The following is an 18,399-nucleotide window of genomic DNA, read 5'->3' on the forward strand; positions in this document are numbered from 1 at the left end:
GTACTGGGGATCAAACATAGGGCCTTGTGCATACTAAGCACATGCTCTGCCACTGAACTACACCCCTAGTCTTCTATTTTTTTTTTCTTATTCTTTGCTAGCATTGTAATTTAGAACTAAAAGGTATCAATGACTTTGCAAATATGTCATGAAATCACAAAACTGTGAAGTAGTAAGGTGCTGTTAGTCTAGAAAAGGATATATCTTGCACAATACAAAGACAGCTTGTGTGGCAATATTAATATTAGACAAATTCAACTTTTTTTTTTTTTTTTTTTTTTTTTTTTTTTTTTTTAAGAGAGAGTGAGAGAGGGGAGAGAGAGAGAGAGAGAGAGAGAGAGAGAGAATTTTTAATATTTATTTTTTAGTTCTCGGCGGACACAACATCCTTGTTGGTATGTGGTGCTGAGGATCGAACCCGGGCCGCACGCATGCCAGGCGAGCGCGCTACCGCTTGAGCCACATCCCCAGCCCCAAATTCAACTTTTTAAAAAATATTTATTTTTTAGTTGTAGTTAGATACAATATCTTTATTTTATTTATTTTTATGTGGTGCTAAGGATCGAACCCGGGGCCTTGCACGTGCTAGGCAAGCACTCTACCGCTGAGTCACAATTCCAGCCCTGGACAAACTCAACTTTAAGGCAAGGATTATTATTAGAGATCAAGAGGGACTTGTAATGATAAAAGAAAGTTCTGAGGCTGGGGTTGTGGCTCAGAGGTAGAGCCCTCATCTAGCATGCAGAGGTACTGAATTCAATCCTCAGCACCATATAAAAACAGAGGTGTTATGTCCACCTACAACAACAACAACAAAAAAATATTAAAAAAAAGTTCTAAATTTGTAGGCTTTTTGTTGTTGTTGTTGGTACTGAGGATTTAACCCAGGGCACTTTATTTTCAGACGGTCTCAAGTTGCTTAGGGTCTAAGTTGCTGAGGCTGGCCTTGAACTTGGAACCCTTCTGCCTCAGCCTTCTGAGCTGCTGGGATTACAGGTGCATGCCACTGCACCTGGCCTAAATTTGTACACATCTAATAGCCTTACAATATATAAAGCAGACATTGACAGATCTCAAAGGAGAAATTAAGTAATAACAGTTAATTGAAAATGTAAAGTCATTTTCAGTAACTGATAGAACAAGAGAAGCATAATGTCATGGTTAAGAGTCTTGCTAAATTGCCCAGGCTTGCCTCAAATTTTTGATCCTCCTGAGTAGCTTAGACAAACTCTGAATATTTAGGAGCAAAATAGGGGTGTTGAGGATATAGCTTAGTGGTAGAGTGCTCCTGGGTTCAAAAAAGGTAGTGAAGTCTAAGAGTGAAATGGGGATGTGGCCCAGTGGTAGAACAACAGTCATAAACCTGGATTTTGACAGGCAATCCTGGATGTCTGGTTTCTGCCAAGATAATTCCTGAGCTTCAATTACTTGACCTGAAAAGGTAGATATGAACATAGTGTCCTAAGAAAGAAGGAACACTCTGAAATAACTAGGAAAAGACAAACACTTGAACAGATTTTGTGGAAGTGGTAATTGTATGAAGAAAGGAAAAATTAAGCAGCAATTTTTGAACTGATGATGTCATTTCAGGCCTATCATAGGAATAGTTTGTCAGTGTGTGTGTTCAGGAAAGGGAGTGAATTGTCTTTTTATTTGCTATACTGGGGATTGAAGCCAGGGATACTCTGGCACTAAGCTTCATCCTCAGCTCTTTATTTTTTTATACCTTTATTTTACTTATTTACGTGGTGTTGAGGATCGAACCCAGTGCCCCACACATGCAAGGCAAGCACTTTATCACTGAGCCACAACCCCAGCCCATCAGATTTTTATTTTTTATTTTGATACAGGGTCTCACTAAATTGTCAAGGTTAGCCTCCTCCCTCAGCCTCCTGAATTGCTGGGATTACAGGCAAGCACCTGGGTGTGTGTTTGTTTGTTTGTAATATTTATTTTTTAGTTGTAGCTGGACACATTACCTTTATTTATTTTTTGTGTGATGCTGAGGATCAAACCCAATGCCTCACACGTGCTAGGCGAATGCTCTATCACCGAGCCACAACCCCAACCCTGGGGTGTTTTCTTTTTGAACAGTGAAGGAAGGTTTATTTTTGGCCAGGAATAGGAGTAGCAGGGAGAAAGGCTCATAGATCAGTTTCTCTATGAATTGTCTTTGATGAGATTTGCCAGAAAATAAAGCAGAATGAGTTTGTTTATTGGAGTGAGAGTTTTATATGTACGTACACACACACACATTATATATTTGGTACTGGGGATTGAGCTCAAAGACACTTGACCATTGAGCCACATCCCAGCCATATCTTGTATTTTATTTAGAGACAGGGTCTCACTGAGTAGCACCTCGCTTTTGCTGAGGCTGGCTTTGAACTTTTGATCCTTCTGCCTCAGCCTCCTGAGCCACTGGGATTACAGGTGTGTGCCACCGCACCGGTTTTAACACCGTCTTATAGCCTAGAAATATTGAGAAGAACCAGGCATGGTAGTACACATCTGTTATCCAGGGACTTGGGAGGCTGAGCCAGAAGGAATTGCAATTTTGAGGCCAGCCTTGGCAACTTACATTCTGTCTCAAATTAAAATTTAAAAAGAGCTGGGGCCGGGTGCGGTGGTGCACGCCTGTAATGCCAGTGGCTGGGGAGGCTGAGACAGGAGGATTGCAAGTTCAAAGCCAGCCTCAGCAGAAGCAAGGTGTTAAGCTACTCAGTGAGACCCTGTCTCTAAATAAAATACAAAATAGGGGCTGGGATGTGGCTCAGTGGTCAAGTACCCCTGAATTCAATCCCCAGTACCAAAAAAAAAAAAAAAAAAAAAAAAAAAAACACCTCCTTGACATCTAAGAAAGTTCTATTACTTAAGTAACCATCAATTGCTGAAGACACAGCTGCTGTGGCTCCCACTAAGGTGACACAGGTTTCTCGAGTAACTGTATATGTGCACATGTAGGTACTGGAGCAAACATTAATATGAAAGATGGAAGAGGGATTTGGAGCAGGAGACAGTGAGTTCAAGCAGGCATTGTGCCCAAACATCATGCAGCCCCACCTCACCCTTAAGTCCTGAGTGGAAACCAGTGAGTCAGCCAAGCTGTGTCAGAATGCCAGGCTTTGAATAAGAATTTAAATAAACACCAAAGCCCTGTCTTGTCCCCAGGGGAAAACAGCTTAACAGTAGTCTGGTGAAAAACTTGTAGAAAGCACCTGTGTTTCCCATTCCTGTCCTGAATTTGCCCCAAACTATGACTAAAGTGCCTCAATAGAGCACAGCCATGGCTGTTCGGGAAGGAGTGATGCAGGAGTTTCCTTCTTTTTCTAGGAAAGTCTGCATCTTCTGGGCAGACGACTATTGACACAATTCCAGGCTTCAAACTCTAAGAGTAGGTCCTAGTTAACTGTCATGGGGCTTTGTCCAGAGCAGAAGAGTCTCTCTCGAAGGGATAGCCTTTTCTCTTTAGCGAAACCCGGTCATAAAGTCCCTGCAGAGTGACCTGTGGCTGAAACCTATTGGTAAACATCCTTTCAACATTTTAAAACACCAACCTCAGGCTGGGGGTATAGCTTAGCGTTGAGCCCTTGCCTAGCATGCATGAAGCCCTGAGTTTGATCCCCAGCATGGCAAAACCAAAATAATAACAACAAAACCCAAAACAACAAAACATCAATCTCAAAGCCAAGTGTTTGGAGTGAAAAGGAGGAGCGGGGTGGGGGGTGGTTATTGGGTAGATGTTGCTCAAAAGGTAGAAAATCACAATTGACAGAAGGAATACATTTAAGAGATCTATTGTCCAACATGGTGATTATAATTAATAATAATACATTGCATTCTTTATTTTTGTGGTGCTGAGGATTGAACCTACTCATAGGCAAGGACTGTATTACTGAGTCACAGTCCTAGCCCTAACATATTTTTTTAGTTGTTGATATACCTTTATTCTATTTATTTATTTATTTATACACAGTGCTGAAAATTGAACCCAGTGCTTCACACATGCTAGGCAAGTGTTCTACCACTGAGCTACAACCCCAGCCCTCCTTAAGATATTTTTAAAAATTGCTGAGAGTAGATTTTAATTGCTCTCACAACAAAACATAAGTGATTTAGGTGATGCATATGTTAACTAGTTCAGTTGAGTCATTCTACAATGTATACATATTTCAAAACATGTTGGGCTGGGGTTGTGGCTCAGTAGTAGAGTGCTTACTTAGCATGTGTGAGACACTGGGTTTAATTTTCAGCACCACAAATAAATAAGTTAGTAAATAAAGGCCATTGACAATTAAAAAAAAATTAAAACAAAAAAAAAATCATGTTGAATCAGGTGTAATGGATGTACACTGGTAATTTCCAGTTGCTGGGGAGGCTGAAGCAGGAGGATTGCTTCAAGTTCAAGTTCAAGGCCAGCCTTGGAAACTTAGTGAGATCCTGTCTCAAAATAAAAAATTAAAAGGGCTGGGCACGCAGCTCAGCAGTGGAGCACCTCTGAGTTCAGTCCTCACTACTGGGGAAACAAAAGTTGCTCCTCTTTTCATAACACCCAACTTATAATTTTGTTGTTATTGTTGACTTATGCATATAATAATTACAATTCATATATTGAGAGTTTAGCATGTGTCAGACATTGTATGAAGGAGGAGTCACACTCAGAAACAATATAACCAATATCCCTGTTCTTATGTTCTTATTACAGATGTGGAGAAGAAAGGTAAGAAAAAACAAGCAAATGTAAAATTCTAAATTCTGTGGCACTAAAGAGGAGAAGAACAAAAAGAAGTAACAGAGAAATATTGGCAGGGATAGAGCAGAAGAAGGTTGTGGCAGTCACAGGAGGCTTGGGGAGGATTTAGTTCCCTCATGATTTCCAACATTCAGGCCATTGCAAATAAAGCAGCGTGTTTACTAGGCAAGCATGCGGTTTTCCTTCCCACCAGATGACCATTCCTGAGCCCTTTCTTTATTCGGGAGTTGTAAATTGTCTGCCATTCCTCAACAGTGATTAGTGTCTTGAAGATGTTGCTGGTTCATCAATGAACGATATATATATTGGGCACCTTCCATGTGGTAACTACGAGAAGCCATGGGACTGGGGCTGTTGCTCAGCAGCAAAGCACTTGCCTAGCATGTGTGAGGCACTGGGTTCAATCCTTAGCACTGCATAAAAATAAATAAAGGCATTCTGTCCATCTATAACTACACACACACACACACCACCACCACCACCACCACCACCAAAGCCAAAAGTAAGACTGACATGACACTTGCTTGTGTTGCTATCACCCAAATGAGCCTCTGGGCCTTTTCTTCTGACCCAGTAAAGCTGAACTCTCTCCTTGTAGAAGGTAAACCTTGTGTTATATCTCAGCAGAAAGAGGGTGACAGGGCTGGAGGTATAGCTCAGTGGTAGAGCACTTGCCTAGATGTGACAGGCCTGAATTCAATCATCTGCACCCCCGGCAAAAAAAAAGAATATTTATCTTTAAATTTAAATTTATTCTGCTCTTATAATCTATCTATCTATATCTATATGGTTGATTTAAAAAATTTATTAACCATAGTTTCAAATAGTGAAGGGAACTGTACATTTTTAATAATTATTGTTTGGTATTGCTCATTGGTCGGAATAAGCCAATTATCAATTGGCTTATATAGCAAACCCAGGCATCGTCCCAAGCAAGCATTTTATTTATTTATTTAAAAATATTTTTTAGTTGTTGATAGACACAATACCTTTACTTTATTTATTTATTTTTATATGGTTCTGAGGATCAAACCCAGTGCCTTACACATTCCAGATGAGTGCTCTACCACTGAGCCCCAACCCCAGACCCCCCAAGCAAGCACTTTATAAAAAATGACTGGTTAACTGCAGTGGCCACATGCCTATAGTTTCAGCTACTTGGGAGGTTGAGGCAGGAGGATGACTTGAGCCCAGGAGTTTGAGACGAGTTTGAGAAGAACAGACTGTTTCAAACAAAACATTGACTCATTTGGGGCTGGGGGTCTATATCACTTAGTGGTAGAGTGAGGGCTTAGCTTGTGTAAGGCCCTGGTTGGACCCCTAGCACACACACACACACACACACAAAAAAAAAAAAAAAAAAAAAAAACAATGAAAACAGAAACAACATAAACTAACCCCAAACAAACAAACAAACAAACAAAAAAGTCGACTCATTTAATTCTCATAAGGACCCCATATATCCTATCACCACCCTCATTTTACAAGTGATGATACTGAGGCCCAACGAGAAGGAGCTGGCCTGAGCTTGCTCAGCTAGTAAATGGTGGGGCATGTATTTGAACCAAGCCATCCACCTAACCATAGAGTGTGAGGTCTCCCAGTAGCGTGTCTTCTAATGTAACTAAAAAAAGCACACAAATTATACTCAACTGGTATCTTTTCTATTTTATAAACCTGCATCTCCCTCTCAAGTGGGATTTTGGGATCTGGGGCATTTAAGGATCTTGAAGCTGCTGGCTGCTTCTGGGAAGGAAAAATAACTAAGTAAGCAAGCTATAAATAGAGGTGAAACCTTCCATTGTAATGTTGCCATGTGGTCTCTAGTTTGGGGCAGGTATGCATATTATAATACTGGAACTGAAAAGCCAAGGGGTTAACTCTTTATGGGATCCTGTAGACTCTAATTCCCTATACTTAATTCTCAACCTGTGTATCTCTCCCTTTCTGTTACCCTGGGCTCTATTTTTATGGAGATAGTATTAAGTAAGTTTCACAAATGGCATTAGAAAAATTGTATTTTTCCATTTTGGGGACCTTGGTGTAGATTACCACTTAACTCAAAAAGGGCTGAAAAACCACCTTGGTGAAAAAGTTGATCTGTTCAGTTTTTCTTTGCCTTATCATTGCTGTCTGTTATCAGCAAAATTAACTCATCCTAGAGTTTTGCATAAAATCATTTTAAATTTCTTCTGCTCTTATAGTCTGTTTTTTTTTTTTTTTCCCCCAGATCAGGGACCTTTGGCCATATTGGTTCCAATGCTCTGGTACCAACCTTTGTAATTTAACAGCAGAGGGTGCTGTGAGCCTGTGGTTGCCAATGCCGGTATCAGAAAAAAATAAAAAAACAAAAAGGCAAAATCCCTGCCAAATGTGGCTTCTGAAGACCTCATCCTAGGAATGTAGAATACACAGGCATTTCTCAAAACACAAGGGAGGAATCCAGAGACAAGTTTTAACCTTCTGGCAATTATTTCTCATTTCGATTTTCTTTTTAAGAGATGAGGTTCTTGCTATGTTGCCCAGATTGCTCCCAAACTCCTGGGCTCATGTGACTCTCCTGCCTGGGCCTTCCAAGTGGCTGGGACTATAGGCATTGCTATCACACCTGGCTTTACCAGTTTTATTTTTAGGGAGTTTCAGTCCTTCTCTAGTTTTCCTGCTGAGGCCTTGCACGTAATAAGCACAGACTCTACAACTGAGCTACACTGTCATCCTGTCCCATTATATTAATGCTTGATTCCCCCCTCATCCCGACCCCCATACTGGGGATTGAATCCAGGGGCACTTTACCACTAAGCAATACTCCCAGCCCTTTTTATTTTTTATTTTGAAGTAGGGTCTCACTAAATTACTTGGGGCCTCACTAAATTGCTGAGCCTGGCCTTGAATTTGCCATAGCCTTAGACTTAGCCTCCCAAGTCACTGAGATTACAGGATTACAGGCATGTGCTACCAACTCATGGCTATCAGTGCATGATATTTTATACATTTTGCTTCAACATTCTAGCAAGACCAGAGATTCCAAATAATTCTGGGCCCTAACTTAATTCAGAAAACAACACTCATCATTCCTCTTTCAAAGGCTCCCTCTGAATTCCATTGTAATAATTCTATCAATAGTTACAATAGTTCTTTTCTGTTTTGTTTTTTAAGCTGAGATTTGAAGGTTTGTCTCCTAATTATCTCTCCACTTTCCTGAAATTCTGGATCTTTTTTTTTTTTTGAGAGAGAGAGAGAATTTTTTAATATTTATTTATTTTTTTAGTTTTCGGCGGACACAACATCTTTGTTTGTATCTGGTGCTGAGGATCAAACCTGGGCCGCACGCATGCCAGGCGAGCGCGCTACCACTTGAGCCACATCCCCAGCCCTGAATCTTTTTTTTTTTTTTTAATATTTATTTTTTAGTTGTAGTTGGACACAATATTTTTATTTTATTTATCTATCTCTATGTGTGCCGAGGATCAAACCCAGGGCCCGGCATGTGCTAGGCGAGCACTCTACCACTGAGCCACAACCCAGCCCCTGAAATTCTGGATCTTTAACTTTTTTTTTTTTTTTCTGTTTCTTGTCTTCCTCCAGCCCTTTTACCTTTTGATTGTTGAAAAAAAATTATCAATGATGTTCCATATTTCTGGTTAGTTCAGTTATCCTTTGCTCTTGTGCAAATTTGCTTTGTAAGAATATAGATGTTCCCACGTGATAAATCAAAGGTGATATATTTTTATAAAACTCTTTATACTAGGCTTTCATGGCAAGATGCATTGAAGAGTTTATGATATAACCTGATGGACATGCCGTCTAATTATTCACTACTTCTTACAAGCATATGGAAGGACTATCTCAGAGAGTTGGCTTCTGCTCTTTCTGTGTGGTTTTATAGCTACTGTGAAAGAGATGGATATAGGGATGCAGAGTAGACTTGGGTTACAGAAGAGGAAATTTGTGGCTACAAAGGCTGGCCTCTGATGGCATTAGCAGTCACTTGGGATGCAAACATTGACAGAATTCTAGACATGAGCAAAACAGATACTAGTCAACAAACAAAACCCATTATGGTTTGATTTGTTGAGTGTACTCTAGCAAAACAAGAGAAGAATTCTTAAAAGACAAAAACATAGGTATAAGGTAGCAAAACTAAGGACTACAGGTCAAAAAATTGCAGCCTACTTGGGCATGGTGGAGCACCACTGTAATCCCAGCAGCTAGGGAGGCTGAGGCGGAGGATCACAAATGTAAAGCCAGCCTCAGCAATTTAGTGAGGCCCTAAGCAACACAGCAAGATCCTGTCTCTAAATAAAATATATATATATTAAAAAAAAAAAGGGCTGGGGATGCGGCTCAGTGGTTAAGTGCCCCCAAGTTCAATCCCTGATTAAAAAAAAAAAGAGAGAAAATAAAGAAAGAAATTGCAGTCCAATAGCTGTGTTATATATCAACAAACACTGAAGTCTTCAATGAGATGAAGGCATAGGTCTTGTTTTCCAATGAGAATTAGAAACTTCTAAAAAAAAAAGCATTATTCAAAAAAGTCATAATCTAAAAATCAAGGAAGCTATCTATGATTTTGCAATTAATTTAGAATTGATGAAACAGGAGCATCACTTTCCATACTAACAAAACTAAGCCTCTTTTAGTCATATAATTTGAGATTAGGGGAAATAGTAAGACAGACCAATACTGTTATTTATGTGTGATCAGTTTGGATCTATAAGAGTTACTAAATCCAGTCATACTCACATAATGTACTTTGTTTGTCACGTTTTCTTTTCATTTAAAAAAAAAATTTTTTTTGTGGTGCTGGGGATTGAACCCAGAGCCTTGTGCATCGTGAAGCAAGCACTCTACCAACTGAGGTATATCCCCAGTCCTTCATTTTTTTTGAATGCCTTTTTTTAAAAAAAATATTTTTTAGTGGTTGATAGACATTTATTTTTATTTATTTATTTACGGGGCTGAGATAGTCTAACCCCATGCCTCACTCATGCCAGGTAAGTGCACTACTGCTTTCCCAGCCCCAGCCCCTTGTCTGCCTTTTATAGGGTATTTTTTTTTTTGGGGGGGGTGATACATTCAAATTATATTATGGCATGAGTACAGACCAATTTCAACAAATATTTATTGACTGCTTACCACATGCCAGGCAATATCTCAATGAACAAAATTAACAAAACTTATATTATAGTATTGCAGATACTAATAATAAACAAGACACATGATCAATAAGTGAGAGTGTATGTATTCCTCTGTTTCCCATTGCTATAACAAAATACTCAAGGCTGAGTACTTAAGAAACAAAAGAAGTTTGTTTAGCTCACAGTTTTGGAAGTTTAAGGTGTGGTATCAACATCAACTTGGCTCTGGTGAGGGTCTCATGGTAGATGGCAGTACATGTGGTCAAACAGGAAGTTAGAGTACAAGGAGGTGTCAGGTTCACTCTTAATTTTTTTTCATGAGAACTAACCAGGGTCCACTGTGAACTGCCTTAATTCCTTCTGAAGTCAGCATCCGCAATGACCTAATCACCTTGTACTAGGCTCTACCTCTTAAAGGTTCTGCACCTCCTCTCAACATTACCACACGGAGAACCAAGACTCCAAAGGATCAACTCTTGGAGCACAAATCATATCCAGATCATAGCAGTATGTGAAAAAAAGATAAGTGCTGAGAGGAAAACAAAAGAAAATTTAGAAGGGAAGAAAAAGAGTGTTAAAAATGTAGGGGGTAGGAATAGGGGAGAATGAGATTAGTCGGGGTTGAAATTTTAAATAAGGTGGTTATGAAAAGCTTCACTAAGAAGCTGAGAATTGAGCAAGGTTGGTAGAAATAAGGGCCTTAGGCCATCAGGGGCTAAGGCCCCAAGCCTGGAATGTGCTTGACCAGCTTCATGGGACCTGGAGCAGGGATTGTACCGAGGGTAGGAGGAAATGAGCTAAGAGAGCTCAGGGTCCTTCCAGCCTCTGAAAGGAGTAAAGCTTTTAACTGGAGTGAAATCCCTGCCAGGGACTGCTGTCATTTTAAAGCAATTCCCATGGTCATTTTGTTGAGAGGAGACTGTTGGAGGCATGGGAGGAGGCAGAGTCTGTCAGGAGGCTAATGCTGTATGTAATCCAGGAGCAAGAAGATGGCAGCTCAGAGCCAGGAAAAGAAGTAGAGGCTTCTGGACACAGTTGAAGGTAGAGCCATCAGGACTTCCTGCTGGGCCCCATGTGGGAATGAGGGGAGAGAGGAGTGAAGATTGTGCTCGCTGGGGGACTGGAACAAGGTCCTGGGGGCCCTTGTTCCACTCTCCATTGCTGTGGTAGCATCAGAATTCTTGGAAAGGTGCCAGGGCCGCAGGGGGGCACCTGGGGAGCTCAGAGCAGCTGTCTATTCTGGTGCTTCTGGGCTGGTGTCAGCTCTGGATGTTGAAAGTGTAGCTCAGCCTTTCCATACTCCTTTCTTTTGGAGAATGAACCTAAAGGTAGGCTTGAATCTTAAAAGATTTAAAAATAAACAAATTAAAAAATAGGTATTTCCTGGGCATGGTTTGTGTCTGTAGACCCAGCTACTTGAGAGGCTGAGATAGGAAGATTACTTGAACCCAAGACTTTGAAACTAGCCTGGGCCACATAACAAGTCACCATTTCAAAAATAATAATTAATTAATTAATTGTAAAAAAAAAAAAATCCAGCAGCTAGACAGCAGAAGGTTGATTTTTAGGAGACTGCCAAGTTTCCTTGGAAACAAATGTTTGTCATAAAGAGAAACATTTGTGGGGCTGAGGAAATAGCTCAGTTGGTAAAGTACTCGCCTCGCATGCACAAGGCCCTGGATTCAATCCCCAGCACCACAAAAAAAAAAAAAAAAAAAAAAAAATTAGTAAAAATGAGCTGGGTGAGGCAACACAGGCCCATAATCCCAGCCACTTGGGAGACGGAAGCAGGAAGTCCAAATTGGAGGCTCCCACTAGACTTAGTGAGACCCTGTTGCAAAATAAAAATTAAAGGGGCTGGGGATGTAGCACTCTTGGGTTTGATCCCCCACCACAAAGCACTGTAACTCAAAAAAAAAAAAAAAAAAAAAAGAAAAGAAAACTTTGGACACCACAGGTTTTATCCTGTTATTTTGACTGTAAGAGTGTTTTGATTCAGATGACATTTTCTCATAAATATATACTTTTAAAATCAGATTTATACCAACATAACAAAACGAAACACAAAGCATAGTGGCCCAACTGACTCAAATTTTTTCACATTTTTTATTAACCTTTAGAGAAATCTCTGATGTATCTGATAAAATATTTGAAGTTCAGTAGTTCTTTAAGTTTTATGTTGATTTCTTTTTGATACACTGATTACTTTTATTGTTGTTGTTGTTTTCAATGGCTCTTTTATTTTATTTATTTATTTATATGCAGTGTTGTGAATCTAACCCACAAGCCAGGCAAGTGCTCTACCACTGAGCCCCAGCCCCAGGCCCCACTCATTTCAAATATAGTTATTGATAAGTGATTGCTTGAAATGATTTTTTGTTTTCATCTTTACACTTTTCAATAGCTTCCAACATTTATGAGGGAAAGTCATATTTGTAATTCCTTTGTGTGACACTTTTCTTTCTTTTTTTATTTTTTTTGATATCAGGAATTGAACCCAGGGGCGCTTAACCCCTGAGTCACATCTGCAATCCCTTTTATTTTTTATTTTGATTCAGAGTCTCACTAAGCTGATTAGCGCCTCGATAAATTGCTGAGGCTGGCTTTGAACTTGCAATCCTCCTGCCTCAGCCTCTTGAGTCACTGGGATTATAGGCGTGCACCACCATGCCCAGCTCTGTGTGATATTTTTCTAATCAGAAAAATAGGAATTGCAGTTTTTAGAATTAAATTGAAATGCTATGTCAGAAAGACCTTAATCTTCCCAAACCTCAACTTAGCAAAACAATAGCAAAAATAAAAACAAAACAGTTTCCTAGAACTTTCTCAGTTATGATTTATGCCAAAATAGGTCTTTTTTTTCATTATCTTTTTATTTATTTATTTATTTTTTTATTGTTGGTTGTTCAAAACATTACATAGTTCTTGCTATATCATATTTCACACTTTGATTCAAGTGGGTTATGAACTCCCATTCTTACCCTGTATACAGATTGCAGAATCACATCAGTTACACTTCCATTAATTTACATATTGCCATACTAGTGTCTGTTGTATTCTGTTGTATTCTGCTGTCTTTTTCTTAGAAGAATGCCTGACTCTCAGGAGGCTGTCTTGGATAATACACATGAGAACCCTGCTGACTTCTGATGTGTGTGTGTATGTGTGTGTGTGTGTGTGTGTGTGTGTGTGTGTGTGTGTGATGGGAACTGTGTTTCCTGCTGTTTATAGCAAGACAGGTAGCCAAGTTAGGGGACCAGGCCATCAGGATATAGATGTAGTTCAGTGGTAGAGCACCACTGGGTAAAACACACACACACACACACACACACACACACACACACACACACAGTGTGAAAGACCTCAAAACAAAAAAGTTAATTATATATTTTATTTATTTATTTTGAACTCAGGGGCACTCAACCACTGAATCACATCCCTAGTCCTATTTTGTATTTTATTTAGAGACAGGTTGTCACTGAGTTGCTTAGTTCTTTGCTTTTGCTGAGGCTGGCTTGCAAATCTCCTGCCTCAACCTCCTGAGCTGCTGGGATTACAGGCATGTGCCACACTGCACCTGGCATACATGATATATTAAAAAAGGTAAATATTAGGGGCTGGGGATGTGGCTCAAGTGGTAGCGCGCTCGCCTGGCATGCGTGCGGCCCGGGTTCGATCCTCAGCACCACATACCAACAAAGATGTTGTGTCCGCCGATAACTAAAAAATAAAAATATTAAAAATTCTCTCTCTCTCTCTCTCTCTCTCTCTCTCTCTCTCTCTCTCTCTCTCTCTCTCTCTCCTCTCTCACTCTCTCTTAAAGAAAAAAAAAAAAGGTAAATATTAGCATGTGCAAGGTCCTGTGTTTGATTCTCAGCACTGAAATGAAGATAAATAAACCACAACATGTTAATTTTAATCATTGGAAGAGTAATTAATGTAAATCAAATCATTCTAGAAAAAGCAAAAATTGTACCAAGAACAGGAAATGGATTAAGTCTAGTGGTTGCAAACAATAAATAAGAAAAAACAAGTGTTTGTGGGGTGTCCCATAGTTGATCAGCTCCAGAGTTTTCCAAGATGAAGAATTATTCAGATGTCTTAAAGGGAAAAGATAAAAATCTCCATAGTTTTCTGTTAATCATAATGAGATATAATAAAACACAAACATTTTAATAATTGCTAATATGGGATTTTGCTAATATGGGATTTTGCTAATCAAGACTTGTAAGATGTAGTATTTTGATAAGAGACACCAGGTTCCAAGTAATCAATTTAAAAAATCTTATTGATATATTAAGTCAAGCTTAAATAGAAAATCAGAATTCCAGTTAATGCAACCAGGGGGCTCGGGTTGTAGCTTAGTGGTAGAGTGCTTGCCTTGCATGCATGAGGCCCTGGGTTCAATCCTCAACACCACATTAAAAATAAATAAATAAATAAACAAACAAATAAAAATAGAGATATTGTGTCCATCTACAACTAAAAAAGAAAAAAAAAAGTGTTTGTTAAAAAAAAAAAAAAAAAAGAGGCCAGGTCTATGGCTCAGTGGTAGAGCACTCATCTCGCATCTGTGGGGCTCTGGGTTCAATCCTCAGCACCAAATAAATAAAATAAAGGTATTAAAAAATGTGATTCCAATAGTTAAAAAAAGAAAGAAAGAAAGCACAACCAGGACCATGTTCTGATCCAAAATGATGTGGTTAATCCTGCATATGATGCATAAACCAAACTTTAGTTGTCGTGAGATATTATCCTTTTTTTTTCTCATGGTTCCAAAAATTACTATAATTCTCTGAAAGTATAGAAATAAAGTTGCTGTAAATCTAAGAGAGTGTCAAAAAACAAAACAAAACAACAACAACAACAAAACCCTAGAAAGGGAACCCAGAAAAAAATACATGCCATGAAGATGAGAATTGATATATATGGAATTGACATTTTTATTATTACTTAAGTATAACTGTACAATAATGAGTTTTATCATCCCATTGGTGTTTGTGTGTGATGTTTAAAACCTCATAAAGGCACCTGAGGCAATGTGGGACTTGATAGTTAAGCCACCAGTAGGATGCGTGACCACCCAAAGAAAAAGAAAAGAAAAAGCCCTACTGCTGCAACATGCAACTAAGTCATTCAGGGTCACCCCAGGTAAAATTTGGCTTGGCACGAAATAACCACACTGAGACAGAGAAAATACCTTTTTCTTGGGATTCTTCAGCGATGGTCCCACTGCTCCAGCTCCCACAAGGGAGGCAGAAAAAGAAAAAAAGAGAGAGAGAGGGAGGGAAGATGTTCTGAAGCTCCTTTTTATTGAGGGGAAGACACTTGAGAAAGTGCCACCCCAATGAGAGGGGTCAGGTTCCGGGGGCGGGGTGAGTCTAGTTTGGTGATGTCTTGTGGTCAGCAGATTGACTGACATTTGTGTGGGGATCTTAGGCAGAGTCAGCTCAAACAGAGAGGCAACAGAAGTCCAGTCCACTCGTGTACTCATAGTTCACACACACACAGCCCATGGCTGGCTCGCCACACCCTACACTAAAAATTTATGAGGTTGAAGCAGGATTTGGTTCATACTATCTCTCTTACTCTAGAACACCTGGGAGCCCACTTGTATCTTGAAAAACAGCAAGGAGACCTCATGAATCCACAATGATCATCTGCTCAGAGTGTTTCCCATCTGACTACTGGTAGACATTTCTGGAAAGAAGGCAATATTTCTATATAAGTCTTCCCTATCCTCTTGAGGTTTCAGCCTTTTTTCTAATTTTGAATTGGGAGTGTTTGAGAATATCTTTTATTGAATCATTTGTGAAACTCTAAGCTCCTTGAATCTATCATCTGTTAGCTGGTTTTCCAAGTGTGGGGTAAACAGCTGTATGTTGCTCATTTAATATTGAACAAAATGTCCTGAGGTCTTCTTGTATGTGAGGCCTGGGCTACACACAGAGTTAAGAATGAAGCTGAGCAGAGGAGACATAGAGCTACCCTCGTGGTAGAGCCAAGTGGGGAGGTGGGCATGACTCAAATAATCACAAGCCGACTCTTGACAGAGAGGAAAGTAAAAGGGGAGCTCTGGTGAACTCAGCAAGGAGATCTTGATGGAGCCGAGGGTGCACAGGCTTCCTTGAGAAAGTAACATCAAATGTGGAGGAATGAGCTATGTGAAGAAGGGGAAGAGAGCTCTGAGAAGAGGGAGGTGCAAAAGCCCAAAGGGGGCTGGAGTGTGGAACGTTGGAGGAAAAGAGGATCTTGGCTTTGGTATATGGAATGAGGTGATGGTGATGATGTAGACAAGGTTCAGGTGGAGAAGACTTTTGGAGGCCATATGAAGCTTTTTCTGGTAAGAGCTTTTTTTGAAATATGATCACAAAATCCATCCATTTAAAATGTATAATGCATTGGTTTTTAGCATATTCACATATTGTACAATCACCATAATCAACTGGGGAAAGGACAGGCTTTCCTTACATTGCCCAGGCCAGCCTAGAACTTGCAATGCTCCTGTTTCAGTTTCCCAAGTAGCTGGGATTACAGGGAGTTACCACCATCCCTGGCCAGAACTTTAGAAGAGAACGTGTATAAGGGTCTTGATTTAACATCTGAGCAGCCATCTTAAATGTTAACCACTATCTTATGAGGTAAGTTTTGCTTTCCTGTACTTCCTCTTACCTGAACTCCCTCTACCCCGATTAGTGACCTACCCCAGGGTCCCATAACCCTAAGCCAATCCCTGAAGGACGTAACCCCTTTGCTCTGGAAAGCCCCATGGTGCCATTGACCTAAGCCAATCTCATGCTATTCCCCACCTGCCTAGCTCTGACACAAGCACCTCTGGGCCTATCCCATAGCACCACAGCTACAATTCCAAACCCTTGCCCCACAAAATCTGAACCCCTGAACATCTCTGGGCCTCTCTCCTCTCTATAGAGATGGCCTTTATTTGTCAGCTTTGACAAATAAACTTTCGTGTGGATCTCTGCTTGGTCTCCATCCTTCATTTCTCATTCACCCATCTCTTGCTTTCTCACTTTCCTTTCAACCTGAAAGCAGACACTCAAGTGCATCCTTTACATATGGTCAAGTCATTTTCTTTTCTTTTCTGTAGTACTGGGGACTGAACCCAGGGGTGCTCTACCACCAAGCAACATCCCCAGCCCTTTTTCTTTTTTTCATTTTGAGACAGGGTCTTGCTATGCTGCTATACTGACCTTAAACTTGTGATTGTCTTGCCTCAGCCTCCTGAATAGCTGAGAGTACAGATACAGCCACCATACCCAGGTGTGAGTTAATTTTTTTTTAACACCAAGGAGACTAACATCTGAAAGCATTTATGATTCTTAGAAGTCACCTACAGATTGTGGATAACCTGAGTCTCAAGGGCACAGAAATAGTTTTTTTTTCTCTCTCTCTGTTGGTGACATCACCCCAAAGACAGAAATGCAGAAAAAAAAATGGTATTTTAAAAATTAATTTCCATCTCTCCACCCTCCTTAACAAGTTGCATGATCACTTGTAGGCTTTTGTTTTATTTTTTTACAGTACTTGGGATAGAATATAGTGCCTCTCAAATGCTAGGCAATTGCTCTACGTCATATCCCAGCCCCACTTTCAGGCTTAAAGTTCTACCTGAATTAGTTCAGCCTCAGAGCTCCTCAGCAGACATTACAGTCAAATTAGTCTGAAAGAACACATGTCTGGCTACAAAAACAGTGCTTTTCCATCTTTTTGATTTGTTTTGTTTTGAAAGTATTGTGACTCCCTCTGCTGAAGATTATGGAAGAAAAGATGAAGTTTAATCTTATTTTACATCGTGGGAAACCTGGTTAAACATTGGAAATGCTCAAATGTACCACAGATCTGCTTAGAGAACATTCTGGCAGTGGGTAACAAGAGCTATGAAACTTTTTAAACCTTTGGCCTAGTAATAGCAATTTTGGGATTATACCCCAAGGAAATAGTAACCCAAAAGGGAAAAAAATGTAATTTGTGCAAGGATGTTCTTGTGCTATTTATAAGAGTGAAGAATTGGAAATAATCCAAATGCCAAATAAGGGAATGGCTCCGCACATTATGGTATAGTGACATAAGGAAACACCAGGAAACAGTTCTCAGCGACAAGAATGTAGCCTCTGTTGGCTCTAGTAGATCTGATTGTTTTAAGTAGAAAAAAGAAAAGGAAAGTTTACAACTATGCAAAATGTGTGTTGTGCAAAAAAGTTTGGGAGTGAATCTTGAGGAAGGGACACTGTCATTTAGAGTGGGGTTTAGAAATCTTTTCTGTAATGCTGCTTATCTGTTGCAGTACCTTTTTGTCAGACCACCTTGAGCCTAAAAAACTATTTGAGTACCCTAAAGGCAGCAATGCAGAGAAAATGGTATTTTAAAAACAGTAGTTAGCAGTTGTAATATGAATCAGGCAATGGGTATTATTTTGCAGTAAATAGTCTTTATAGTATTGCCCAAGGTACAGGAAAATATAAATCCTAGAATAAAAATTCTTTGCCC

This window comes from Ictidomys tridecemlineatus, chromosome 3 (genome assembly GCF_052094955.1).
Source record: "Ictidomys tridecemlineatus isolate mIctTri1 chromosome 3, mIctTri1.hap1, whole genome shotgun sequence".
Lineage (NCBI taxonomy): Eukaryota > Metazoa > Chordata > Mammalia > Rodentia > Sciuridae > Ictidomys > Ictidomys tridecemlineatus.